Here is an 11,937-nt window from a genome sequence, read left to right as displayed (position 1 = left end):
GTGTTTTACAATAATAATGCAGTTTTTATCTAGGAAGAGAGAGCATTTCATTAATTTTCCATATGCGTGTTATGGTTGAAACAGTGAAAAAGGAAATCATTTCAATAAAGTTACTTCAAATAGAACATTCATGAACAATGCAGCAGCATTTTACTGACCCTGGAAGCCTTGTATGATTCCTGTACTACGTCCTCCAAATTCTTGAGGATGTTCAATTCCCCGAAAATACACTAGAGATAAGCACCCCAGCAAAGCCAAGAAGAGCTGCCTGTGAGCAGTGAAGACTTGGGCAAAATGTCAGAAATTCTGTATCCCGATCCCCCACTGCCCTAATCTGAAGTATTTGGCTGGCTCCTCACCCAGTTTTCACAGGGTTCAGTATTTTGGAGTCCTCTCTGACATTGTTCTCAGTACCTCTTTCTGTAGAAGTCCGGAGCTCACTGTGCTGCCCACTTCAGACACCGTTTTCAGCCAAGTCTGGCTCATCCTTTCTTCCAGTTCGATTTCCCCCAGTTTTAAGTCCTGTAGCTCTGGGACGGGTGATACATATGGAGAGCCAGGTGGATAGGCCTTTTCCCCCGGACACATTCCAGACAGCTCCCTGACTTAGGCTGACAGCTTTTCCTGGTAGCTGAAATTGAAATTTGGTTTCAAAGCTTACTCTTCCCTTATTATCTAAAGAAGTCTATCTCAACCTTTTAGAATCCATGCCTTTCTTGAATAAATAAGATATATCTCAAGGACCCTCTGCTTCTGCCGCTGATGCTGATATAAGATTTAAGGGTTATTTGTGACACTAAGAATAGGGTTACTGCTACCCATGAAGCATGTGTTGGGCATTGATATTGGGAGTTCTGTGACAGAAAACTATCTCTTTACATTTAAAAATTTTAAATACAAAATATTTAAAGTGTGTATTCAAGCTTCACAGACCTTCCTCTAAGATTCTAATATGGACTGCCCTCGTTTCCTTCTCCCCAAGCCACAATGGGAGTCTTACTGTATTGTAATCTCTTTCTCCTTTTCCCTATCTCTCTGCCTTTTACCTCTCCCAGAAAAGGTAAATTCATCACAAAGCAGTTTCTTTTTCACATAGTTTCATATATTCTTCCTCCTAACTTTTTTAAAAATTTTTTTAACATTTATTCATTTTTTTGAGAGACACAGAGAGACCATGTGAGGAGGGGAGAGGCAGAGGGAGGGAAACATAGAATCCAAAGCAGGCTCCAGGCTCTGAGCTTGTTAGCACAGAGCCCAATGTGGGGTTCAAACTCATGAACTGTGAGATCATGACCTCAGCTGAAGTTGGACGCTCAACCGACTGAACCACCCAGGTGCCCCCCAACCTAACTTGCTTGGTCAATAACGGCTGTTAGCACCATTACCTCAGGAAGGTCAGCCTTTTATTTTTCCTCTTAATTTTGAGAGTAAACACACATAAACACACGTACACACACATGGAGAGAGAAAGAGAGAATTCTAATTATCATGGCTAATTAGTGTAAATATAGTTCCAGGAAAATTAAAAAAAAAAAGATATTACCCTTACCTTAATATTAGGAAGAATAATCATTGAGTGTTACCAACTTCTGCATTCCTTTAACGTTTCTAAAAGTTGTAGCAAAATCCTTCCTTATTTCTGCTTTAATACTTTTATTACCCATATAAATTGTCATTCTGCTTCATTCTGCCTCATTTAATTATAATGTTAAAATGTTGATAACTTTTTCACTAAAAATATACAGTCTTAAATTCTAAGTTAAACACAAACCTTACATGTAAAGTAAATGGATCCTAAATTCTAAATAATCAACTTATAACCTTTCCCCAAAGCCACCATTTTGTAAACTGAGGCTAGTCTGGATAGGGTGATTTTTTAAATCTAAAAAACAATTTAGAAAAATGGCATTTCAAGATATTATATGGGAGCAGACTTAATGTTCATTGACAGATGAATAAAGAAAATGTAATATATACATACAGTGGAATATTATTTGGCATTTAAAAAGAAGGAAATGCTACCATTTGCAACAACATAGATGGCCTTGGAAAACATCGTGTTAGGTGAGATAAGCCAGTCACAAAAGGACAAATATTGCATTGTTTTACCTATTTGAAGAATTTAAAATAGGCTCATAGAAGCAGGAGTGTGGGAGGAGCAGAGAGAGAGAGAGAGAGAGAGAGGGAGACACAGAATCTGAAACAGGCTACAGGCTCTGAGCTGTCAGCACAGAGTCTGATGTGGGGCTTGAACCCGGGAATGGTGAGATCATCACCTGAGCCAAAGTCCAACGTTTAACTGACTGAGCCACTCAGGTGCCCCTGGAAGTTTGTACCTCTTAATCCCCTTTACCTATTTCACCCAGCCCCCTCCCCGCCACGTCCCTTCCCCTCAGGCAACCATCAGTTTTTTATCTGTATTTATGAGTCTGTTTCTGTTTCTTTGTTTTACTTTTTAGGTCATATATATATATATATATATATATATATATATATATGTCTGTCCATGTTGTGGCAAATGTGTATCCATTTCTAATAAACTCTCAGATGATGCTAAGTGTGGTCAATTAGCCACACTTTGTTCCATATGAGAATCTATATGGGACCTTATGATCTTTAATACATATCAATTAAACTAATAGATCTAATTTTAATTTTCAGACTTGAAATCTTTGGGCTTTAGAGTCAATTTAACTTAAATTCTAGTTTGCAGTCCTTTGATGTCATGGAAAGTTGAGGTGATGTTGGCTTTGTCTGTGTGCATATTGCCTATTTCAAATATTTATATTTTTAATATGATTATTGTAATACTTCCCTTGAATTCATCAATCTGGAAGGCATTTTCCAAAAACAGAATATGAGAAATGATGTGACAATAAAGTCCAAGCATAGATTTTAAACCGATGTCACCAAGTTTTGTCTTTTTATGACAAGTCTTAAGATTTAAAGTACAGCAAGGTTTGAAAAAACACCTTTGGTTCTTCTAGTAGTATATGCTACAGTTCAGGAGCAGTCAAACTACTACTTCACTGAAAATCTTCTTTAAATAGCACTGGTATAGAGGCTGGAAAAAAGCATGCAATATTAAAAATATGACAAGAAGAGAAGACTAGAGAGGAAAGAGAAATGTCAAATTGTAAAAATCCATTTGAGTGGAAAAGAAACATGTTCTTGGTAGGGGTACATCATGTTGGGCTTATGTACTGCAATGAAGATGAATAAGGTATGAGAAAAAAGATCCTACTCATAATTAATTGAGCTTATGAACTCTTGTGGGTTTTTTTTCTGATTCAGCACATTGATACATTTGTAAAATATAAAAGTCTCAAAGGAAGAAAGGCACCCATAGCTGTCATCATTCCTTAGGCTGTAATCCTAAACAAGATATGAGAGAAATGCAAGTGACTTTTTATAAAGTTCCATTAGATATGGCAGGAAGGGGAGTAAGTGATTACCTCTCTTCTTTTAAATTTTTCATCCTGAAGTAACTTTAGATTTTCAGTAGACTCACAAGGATAGTACTGAGAGCTATTAGACACCTTTACTCAGCTTCCCCTAAAGTTCACATCTTCAAAAAACATTTCATCAAAACTAAGAAATTAACACTGGTGCAATGCTGTGAGCTAAACTACAGACTTTGTATAATGTTCATCAGTTTTTCCAGTAATGTCATTCCTGTATTCCAAGGAATCCAATCTAGTTTACTGCATGGCCTGTGTTCATGAAGTTTCCTTTATCTCTGCAAATTAGGACAATTTCTTAAATCTTTCTCTGTTTTTAATGTCATGGACATTTTTGTAATGTACTCATGAGGCATTTTATAGACTGGCCCTCCATTTGGATTTTCTCATTATTAGATTGGGGTTATAGATTTTTAAAAAGAATACCACAGGGGCACTTAGGTGACTCTGTTGGTTAAGCATCCAACTTCGACTTTGGTCATGATCTCATGGTTCGTGGGTTTGAGCCCCGTGTTGGGCTCTGGGCTGACAGCTCAGAGCCTGGAGCCTGCTTTGGATTCTCTCTCTCTCTTTCTCTTTCTCTCTCTCTGCCCTTCCCCCACTCACACTCTCTCTCTCTTTCAAAAATAAACATTAAAAATTTTTTTAAATAAATAAATAAAAAGACCACCACAGAGGTGAAGCTACCTTCTCATTGCATAACATCAGAGAGTACATGATATCAACATAACTGATTACTGTTGGTGTTAAACTTGATCACTTGGTTACGATGGTTTCTGCATGATTTCTCCACTGCATAATTATTCTTTTTTCCATTTCCACACTATAAGCATGAATTGATCACTGAATTGAGCCCACCCTTAAAGGAGGGGTGGATTTAATTAAGATCCACCTCCTGGAGAGAGGAGTACTGTGTTATGCAAAATGATATCCTTCAAAGATGTCCCTTTCCTAATCCCTAGAACCTGTAAATATGCTTTTCTCTGGCTGTCTTCAAGATTTCCTCTTTGTCTTTGTTTTCAACAGTTTGAAGATATATACTTGTGTGTGCACTTTGTATTTATCCTGTTTGACTTTACCCGAGCTTCTTGGATCTGAAGTTTAACACTATTACTAACTTTGGAAATTATCAGCCATTATTTCTTAAGATAATTTTTCTGTTTTGTTTTTTTTGTTTTTTCCTCCTTCTGGAATTCTGATGATGTATTCTTTAGATCATATGGTATTGTTAATGAATGCTCTGTTGTGTTTTCTCCCCCCAACCCATTCCACTAACTTCTCTATAGTCTTCAGTTTGGATAATATCTACTGAACTATTTTCATTCTTACTGGTTATTTTCTTGGTTGTGTTTAGTCTGCAGATGAGCACTTCAAAGACATTCGTTACCTCCACCTAATGTTCTTGATTTCTAGTATTTCCAATTGACTTTTTCTTAAAGTTTCTATCTCTGCTGAAATTCTTTGCCTGTTCTTGCATATCTTTACATTTTTTAATCAAAATCTTTAACTGTTAATTGTGGCATTTTAACTTCCTTACCTGAAAGTTCCAAGGTTTTTGTCCTATATGAGTCTTGATCTGATGGTTGATTTATTTCTTTAGACTGTGTTTTTTCTTGCCTTTTTATATGCAACATATTTTTTTTTGGCATGCCAGACATGGTGTATAGGACCATTTATACTGATGTATCTCATGTTTATGTTTGGAGCTGAATATGCCTTTCCTTCCTGTAAACTTTTAATTTGGGAGTATTGTGGCTAATAAGATCAGGAGTGGGGTTTGAAGCATATTGTTATACTTAACATCACTGCACCAGAAGCTTCAAATTATTCCAGTGATATCTTGTGTTTATGATATTGATTTATGTGTCACATGTTTTTCTCTCTGCTTGCACTGAACTTGATTTTAAGTCTTTTTGCTTCTTAGAGAGATTCTATGCCTTGCAGCACTTTCAGCCATATTCTACTGCCATTATTTCCTAATAATTGTTAGCGTGGAAGGGTGATGGGAGTGAGGAATGCACTCTCTTGTTTGAGTGAGTCTTAATATTAGGCAGTCTATTGAACCCATTAGACTGGAACTTGAACCTGGGTCTCCAGGTAAAGCCTGCACAACTGACATTACTTCTCTTCCACTGTAGGCTTGGACCCAACATATACCACTACCCTTCCCCCAAGGATAGAGAGTTTTTTATTCATATCCCCCTCTTTCAGCAGTTAAGTGTCTGCCAGGCCTTCAGTTTTCTTTTCTTTCCTTCCTGTAGATTAAGGCTTTTGTGCCTCAGGTGATATAAGACAAATGGGTATGGACAGGGTTTCTCTCCTTTCCTCTAGCCACTGAAGATTTCTACCAGAGTCCACAGGCTACTGTTTTTGTTTTCCTTCCTAAGGTGTTTTTTTTTTCTTTTTTTTCTTTAGGGCATAAGGATTGGATCTGGACAGAGTATCTGTAGTGGGTATGTGTCCCCTCATCCAGCCAACACCATGAAGAAAGCTTTCTCAGGATTCATCCTGATATTCTCATTGATCAATTAGTGGAGCTCCTGAGAGAGGAAGCCTGAATGTGGCTGGGAATCCTACCTATGCCCGTGGTCCTCAGGTGCCTTACACTGTCTTGAGAGCCCACAGTTAGAGGTTTAGCAATTTATTAAAAATTCTTCACTGGAAGCACCTGGTTGGCTCAGCTGGCTGAATGTCCGACTCTTGATTGTAACTCAGGTCATGATCCTAGGGTCGTGAGATGAAGCCCGCCTCAGGCTCCATGCTGAATGTGGACCCTGCTTAAGATTCTCTCTCTCTCTCTCTCTCTCTCTCTCTCTCTCTCTCTCTCCCCCTCTCCCCTGCTCCTACTCTCTCTCTCTCTCTAAAATAAATAAATAAATAAATAAATAAATAAATTCTTACTGAATCTTCTTTCCTACTTATATGATGGCCAGTGGCATCTGACCTGCATAAGGAATTGCTTAAGTTTCTTTCTACCTCATGGCACCCTCTCCAGATTTCAGGTTAGTTTGTTCTGCAACCTCAGTTCTTTGATGAGCTTCAGAAAACCATTAGTTTGAAGATTGTCCAGTGTTTTCTTTTGGAACAGTGGGAAGTGACACTCTTCATTTCCTTGTATCTCTGAATTAAAATTGGAAGTGGGGCCCCTGGCTGGCTCAGTCAGTAGAACATGTGACTCTTGATATACAGGTTATGAATTCAAGCCCCACATTGGATAAAGAAAAAAAATAAAAATAAAATTGGAATTGGATTATTTCCTTTTAAATTTGAGAAAATATTAGCTTGTAAGTGTTCTTTAGTATTGTTTGGTCACTTTGTGATAAGTCCTGGGGATGGAGTGATTCCAAAAGTCAGGCAGAAGTCAGGAATATTCTTTTCTTGATTTTCCCAGCTCCCGCTTCATGGGACAGGAAACAATAGGATGCTCATAAGTATTGTTTGAAAAACGTGAGATAGATGCATTTGTCAAATGCATTTGGAAAAATGATTGCTTTAACTCTATTACACAATTTTTCTTACTGCAAATTTTCCAAAGCCTTTAATATGTAAATGTGTCTGGTAAATCAACAACAATAACAATACATTTTCAAACTTACTTCAACAAAAAATGCATTTTCCACCCTCTGGAAATGTCTGGGAAGTTATTTGCTGGCAGAATATTCTTTTTAATACCTGTCTAATGTAATTAAATAATATATAAAGTACAGTTGGCTCTCTATTTGTCACATGGTGAATCTTCATATCCATTCCTGCTTTGATGGAACTTTCTCCTCTGAATAAACTCCTGAGGTTTCAGGCAGGTCTGAGAGACATGGGGCTCCTGATGCAACACCTATTTGGATGGGCCTAAAGTGGGAAGGGGGTGGGAGGTTTACCTAGAAACCCAGTGGTTATACGGCATAATTGTTAATTTCACTGGCTACACCTGAAGTTGACTCTGAAAATAATTGCCAAATTATTATGTGTTATGTGAAAAATGGGTAGAAAAATGTGGTATCAAAAATTGGCTTCACATTGAGCCATTTCATTGTCCCAGCCTCTGAGACTGTGCGTGAATGCTGTAGCTCCCTTTTAAAAGAAAACCAATAATGTACGTTTTTAGTCACCACTTTTATTAACATTTCTTAACCAGCTAGTTGCAATGATGCTAATTCTTCCTGGGTTTTGATATTTGAAATATGAAAAAAAAAAAAAGTTTTTTGGTGATGGATGGATATGCTAGCCACACCTTCATTTCACTTTCATAACAAATTGTCAGAGAAAGCTAGATTTAAAAGCTGGCCAAACAATGTTAAGAAACCCACCCGTGTTATTATGGTAGCGAAAAAAACCATTTCAAAAGGCAACAAGCTTTTGTGTTTGTTGTTTGTTTTTGTGTTTTTTTACTGGGAGTTGAGAAGGCTTACAGTCAAGAGTTCATGTCTCGAGCACCCCAGGATATGAGGAGATGCTGGTTCAGTGCTGGTTTTTCAAGGTTAAAACTTGCTTTGTATAGTCATCAATTCATCTCAAATTGGTTTCCTGCAAATGTCAGGTAAGTCAGCTGGCAAGGACAAAGAAAAAATTCAAAATCCAGACCATCACACTCTCTTCATTTTATTTAATTAGCTATTTTCTTTAGGAAGAAAACATCAGAGGTTTTATTTTATGGTCACTTCTGAAGGATTCTGGAGATATCACGTAGACATGGTCTCAGAAGAGTTTCTTTCCTACTGCAGGCAACCTCTGTAGTTGGCTGTGCAGTCTTATATTACTTTAAGAGTGTGTAACTTTTGAGTCAGAGGTTCTCATGGCATGAAAAGCCTGGGCTGGCCTCAGGGGATTTGTCACACTTTATTTAGCTCAAGCATGGACTCAGAAACCTGGAAAATGTGCTCTACTTGGCAGCCCAGCACTGCTTGCAAGTCGTAAAGTTCAAGCTATCAAAGAAGTTTTCAAGGTGACAATTATATAACATCATACATGACCTTCACAACAAGTCTTAGGTTGGGAAATCTATGCTGAGGGGTTTCCCTCCTGCTGGCACGGACCCTGCCTCCTCTCTTAAACATGCAGTTGGACAGAAAACAGTCTGGCTATATGTAACCCATTTGTTCTACGCCATACTAGCTAAGGAAAGGGTTTTATCGTTACAAAGATAGTAACACACGTTACCTTCCTGCTACCTTACCTGATAATTTAAAATAATCACAGTATTCAAATACCTCCCTTCTGGTTTGTAAGAGATGGTAGTGGTCTAAGATTTGCTCACAAAAGGAATCCTTCGAAAAGATTAGACTGACGACTATTATAATTGGACTATTATAGAGGCAATAAACTGGCTTAATCTACAAAATATAAAAATCTAAGAAGGTATAAAAGGAATGGAGATTTCACTTAATCGGGGATGTGAGCTGGGAGAATGCTATTTAGTCTTGATTAAGCAGAGTTGAATTAATTTTTTGTAGGTAATTCTTTTCAGTGGGATTTAATGACTTTGTATTAAGCACATGAAACTGTATAGATATATCTCATATATAGAAATATTGTGTTGAGTTTTTTCATGGGTTTTTGTTTGCTTTGTATTTAGTGTTTAGCACCTTATTTGATATGAAAAGAATATCAAGATATTTGATGTCAAAACAATGTCAGGCTTAGAGTACAACCATTTGTGACCTGTATTTTAGCGATTAGAGGGTTGTGCGAAGTATGAATGTGCATCTTTTCCCTTGGATACATTTATTGAGTACCTACTATATTCAAGAAATGTTTCTCTGAACTGTAGTGTAGTAGTGGGGGAAAAAAAGATTAAAAAAACCCTCTGGCTTCTCTTTTCTTGTCTTCTTCAGACAATATTATGTTTGTTTCTTCTCGTTTTATGAAAACTGCAGAAGCTTCACACTCTTGCCAAAAAACCGCAATGGACTCTGCAAACCACACCCAGGAATGGCAAGAGAGAGAGGAGAGGCCCCTGGAATTGACAACAGTGTAAAGGAAGTTAGAGTGTTTCTAGAGCTCTTTGCTTCACGTGCAGTCAAGGGTGACCCCCAAGAAGTGAGAATAAAAGAGGTAAAAAGAGCACTTTCTGTTAAATAAGGCCCGGGGACTGGGGTTGAATCCTAAAATTTGAGGCCCGCTTATATTGTGGTAGTATTTTACAGGATCAGGGCTTAGAAGAGAGGCTTAACAGAAAATACTTTATTTTTGAAGAAAGCCCCCCTTTTTTTCTCATGTCTATTTTTCACTTTTTCCTCCTATCAATCAACATATTGCCTTTCCTTATAATGTCATTTTTATTCTGTTATACCATAAAACAAAACTAGCAAACAAAACTCAACCGAAATACAACAAAACTACTCTTAGGGACTACTTTAATCAATTGAATAAAGTTTCTGTTATAACTTTTGAGATTACTTTTTATTTTGTTTATAATTTTTTTCAATGTTTATTTATTTTTGAGAGAGAGACACACACAAGCACAAGTGAGGGAGGTGCAGAGAGAGAGGGAGACACAGAATCTGAAGCAGGCTCCAGGCTCTGAGATGTTAGCACAGGGCCTGACGCGGGTCTTGGGCTCACAGACGGTGAGATCATGACTTGAGCCAAAGTCAAACACTCAACCAACTGAACCACCCAGGTTCCCCAGGAGATTACTTTCTCTTTAACAATAGTTTAGGCATGTTGTAGATTTTCATGCCACTGCCTATTCAGTTGAAATATACTGGTATATTTTCATTTGAATTCTCTTTTTTAATGGTTTTTTTTTTTTTTTTTTTTGAGAGAGAGAGAGAGACAGAGAGGGAACGTGTGTGCAGGTTGGGGAGGGACAAAGAGAGAGGGGGACAGAGGGTCTGAAAAGGGCTTTGCACTAATAGAGAGCCCAGTGTGGGGCTCAAACCCATGAACCATGGGATCTTGTCTTGATCTGAGCTGATGTCAGACGCTCAACCAACTGAGCCACTCAGGTGCCCCTATTTTCATTCTAATTCTTAACAAAACAGAGGCATCTATCCCTGCTTCTATTAACATATATCAGGTATACAGAATTTAAATCTCTCAGTTTGAATTTATATCCTACAAAAAACTTTTTTGTTTCTAATATAAATGTTTGATCTTTATCTCAACACTACAATTTAGGCTATTTCCTGATATCTGCCAAAGAGCCCTTGTGGGTGGAGTTCATAATGAAAAGTTAAAAAGATTCTTCTTGAGAGAACAAAAACCTGACATTTTTATAGCCCCAAGGAAAAATTCTATATGATATATACAATAAAATTAAAGTTAAGAGAACTTATTTTAGTATGAATACTTTTTTTTTTTAAGTGAAGGAAACACTCTTCATCATTGAGTTCTGATGATGTACAAAATGCATATATTCTAGATAATTTTTGACATCCAAACCTCCAGTCAAGCTACACAAACTTTACTTTCTTGGACATTGATTGATCCTCTGAAGACTTTTCAAGGTCTAGTAACTTGAAAAAATATCCTAGGAATTAGTGAAGCTCTTCTCAGCATTGGAAATCTCTGATATAATTGGGAATGAGTACATCCTTGAGATCTGAGATGATGGTTTTGTGTATAATAAGCCTGAGATTCTTAGAACCTCCAATTTACACCGCGCCCATGCAACAATTAACCAAAACAATTACTTAAAAAATGATGCTAGTTTTCTCTAATACTTCCCTTTGCTACTTAAAAAAAATTTCTTTAATGTGAATTTATTTTTGAGAGAGAGAGAGAGAGAGCGAGCACAAGCTGGGGAGGGGCAGAGAGAGAGGGTGACACAGAATCCAAAGCAAGCTCCAGGCTCTGAGCTGTCAGCACAGAGCCCAAAGTGGGGCTTGAACTCACAAACTGCAAGATCATGACCTGAGCCACAGTTGGACACTCAACCGACTGAGCCACCCAGGCGCCCCCTACCTTTGCCACTTCTAATTGACTCTATGTGTATTATTTTGGTCGTGTCTCAGTTGTGTGAATAGGGGAAAAGAGTTCCTGGATAGAAGAAAATAGTGTATGCCAAAAAATTGCAGGTTCTGGGTAAGTATCAGTGGGAATCATGAGAACATGGGTGGGAGTGGATTGTAGGTTATAAGGAAAAGTTAAAGATATGGAGGCAGTTATTCTTTACCCTGGATTCACTGGTCTAGCCAGGATATTTGAGTGGTTCTAATGATTTGTCTGCATTCTTTTATTAAGGCATGGAAATGATGATGGATTTATATCAATATGATGTAATTACTAGAAGTTCTTTGGCATTTTATTTAGGAAGAGGCAGAAGGCTAAGAGAAGAAAGAAAGAAAGAAAGAAAGAAAGAAAGAAAGAAAGAAAGAAAAAGGGAGAGAGAAAGAGAAGAGGGAAGGAAGGAGGGAGGGAGGGAGGAAGGAAGGAAGGAAGAAAGAGAAAGAAAGAAAGAAAGAAAGAAAGAAAGAAAGAAAGAAAGAAAGAAAGAAAGAAGAGGGAGGGAGGGAGGGAGGAAGGAAGGAAGGAAGGG

This window comes from Panthera tigris, chromosome A1 (genome assembly GCF_018350195.1).
Source record: "Panthera tigris isolate Pti1 chromosome A1, P.tigris_Pti1_mat1.1, whole genome shotgun sequence".
NCBI classification, from domain to species: domain Eukaryota; kingdom Metazoa; phylum Chordata; class Mammalia; order Carnivora; family Felidae; genus Panthera; species Panthera tigris.
Note: the sequence above shows the minus strand (reverse complement) of the source record.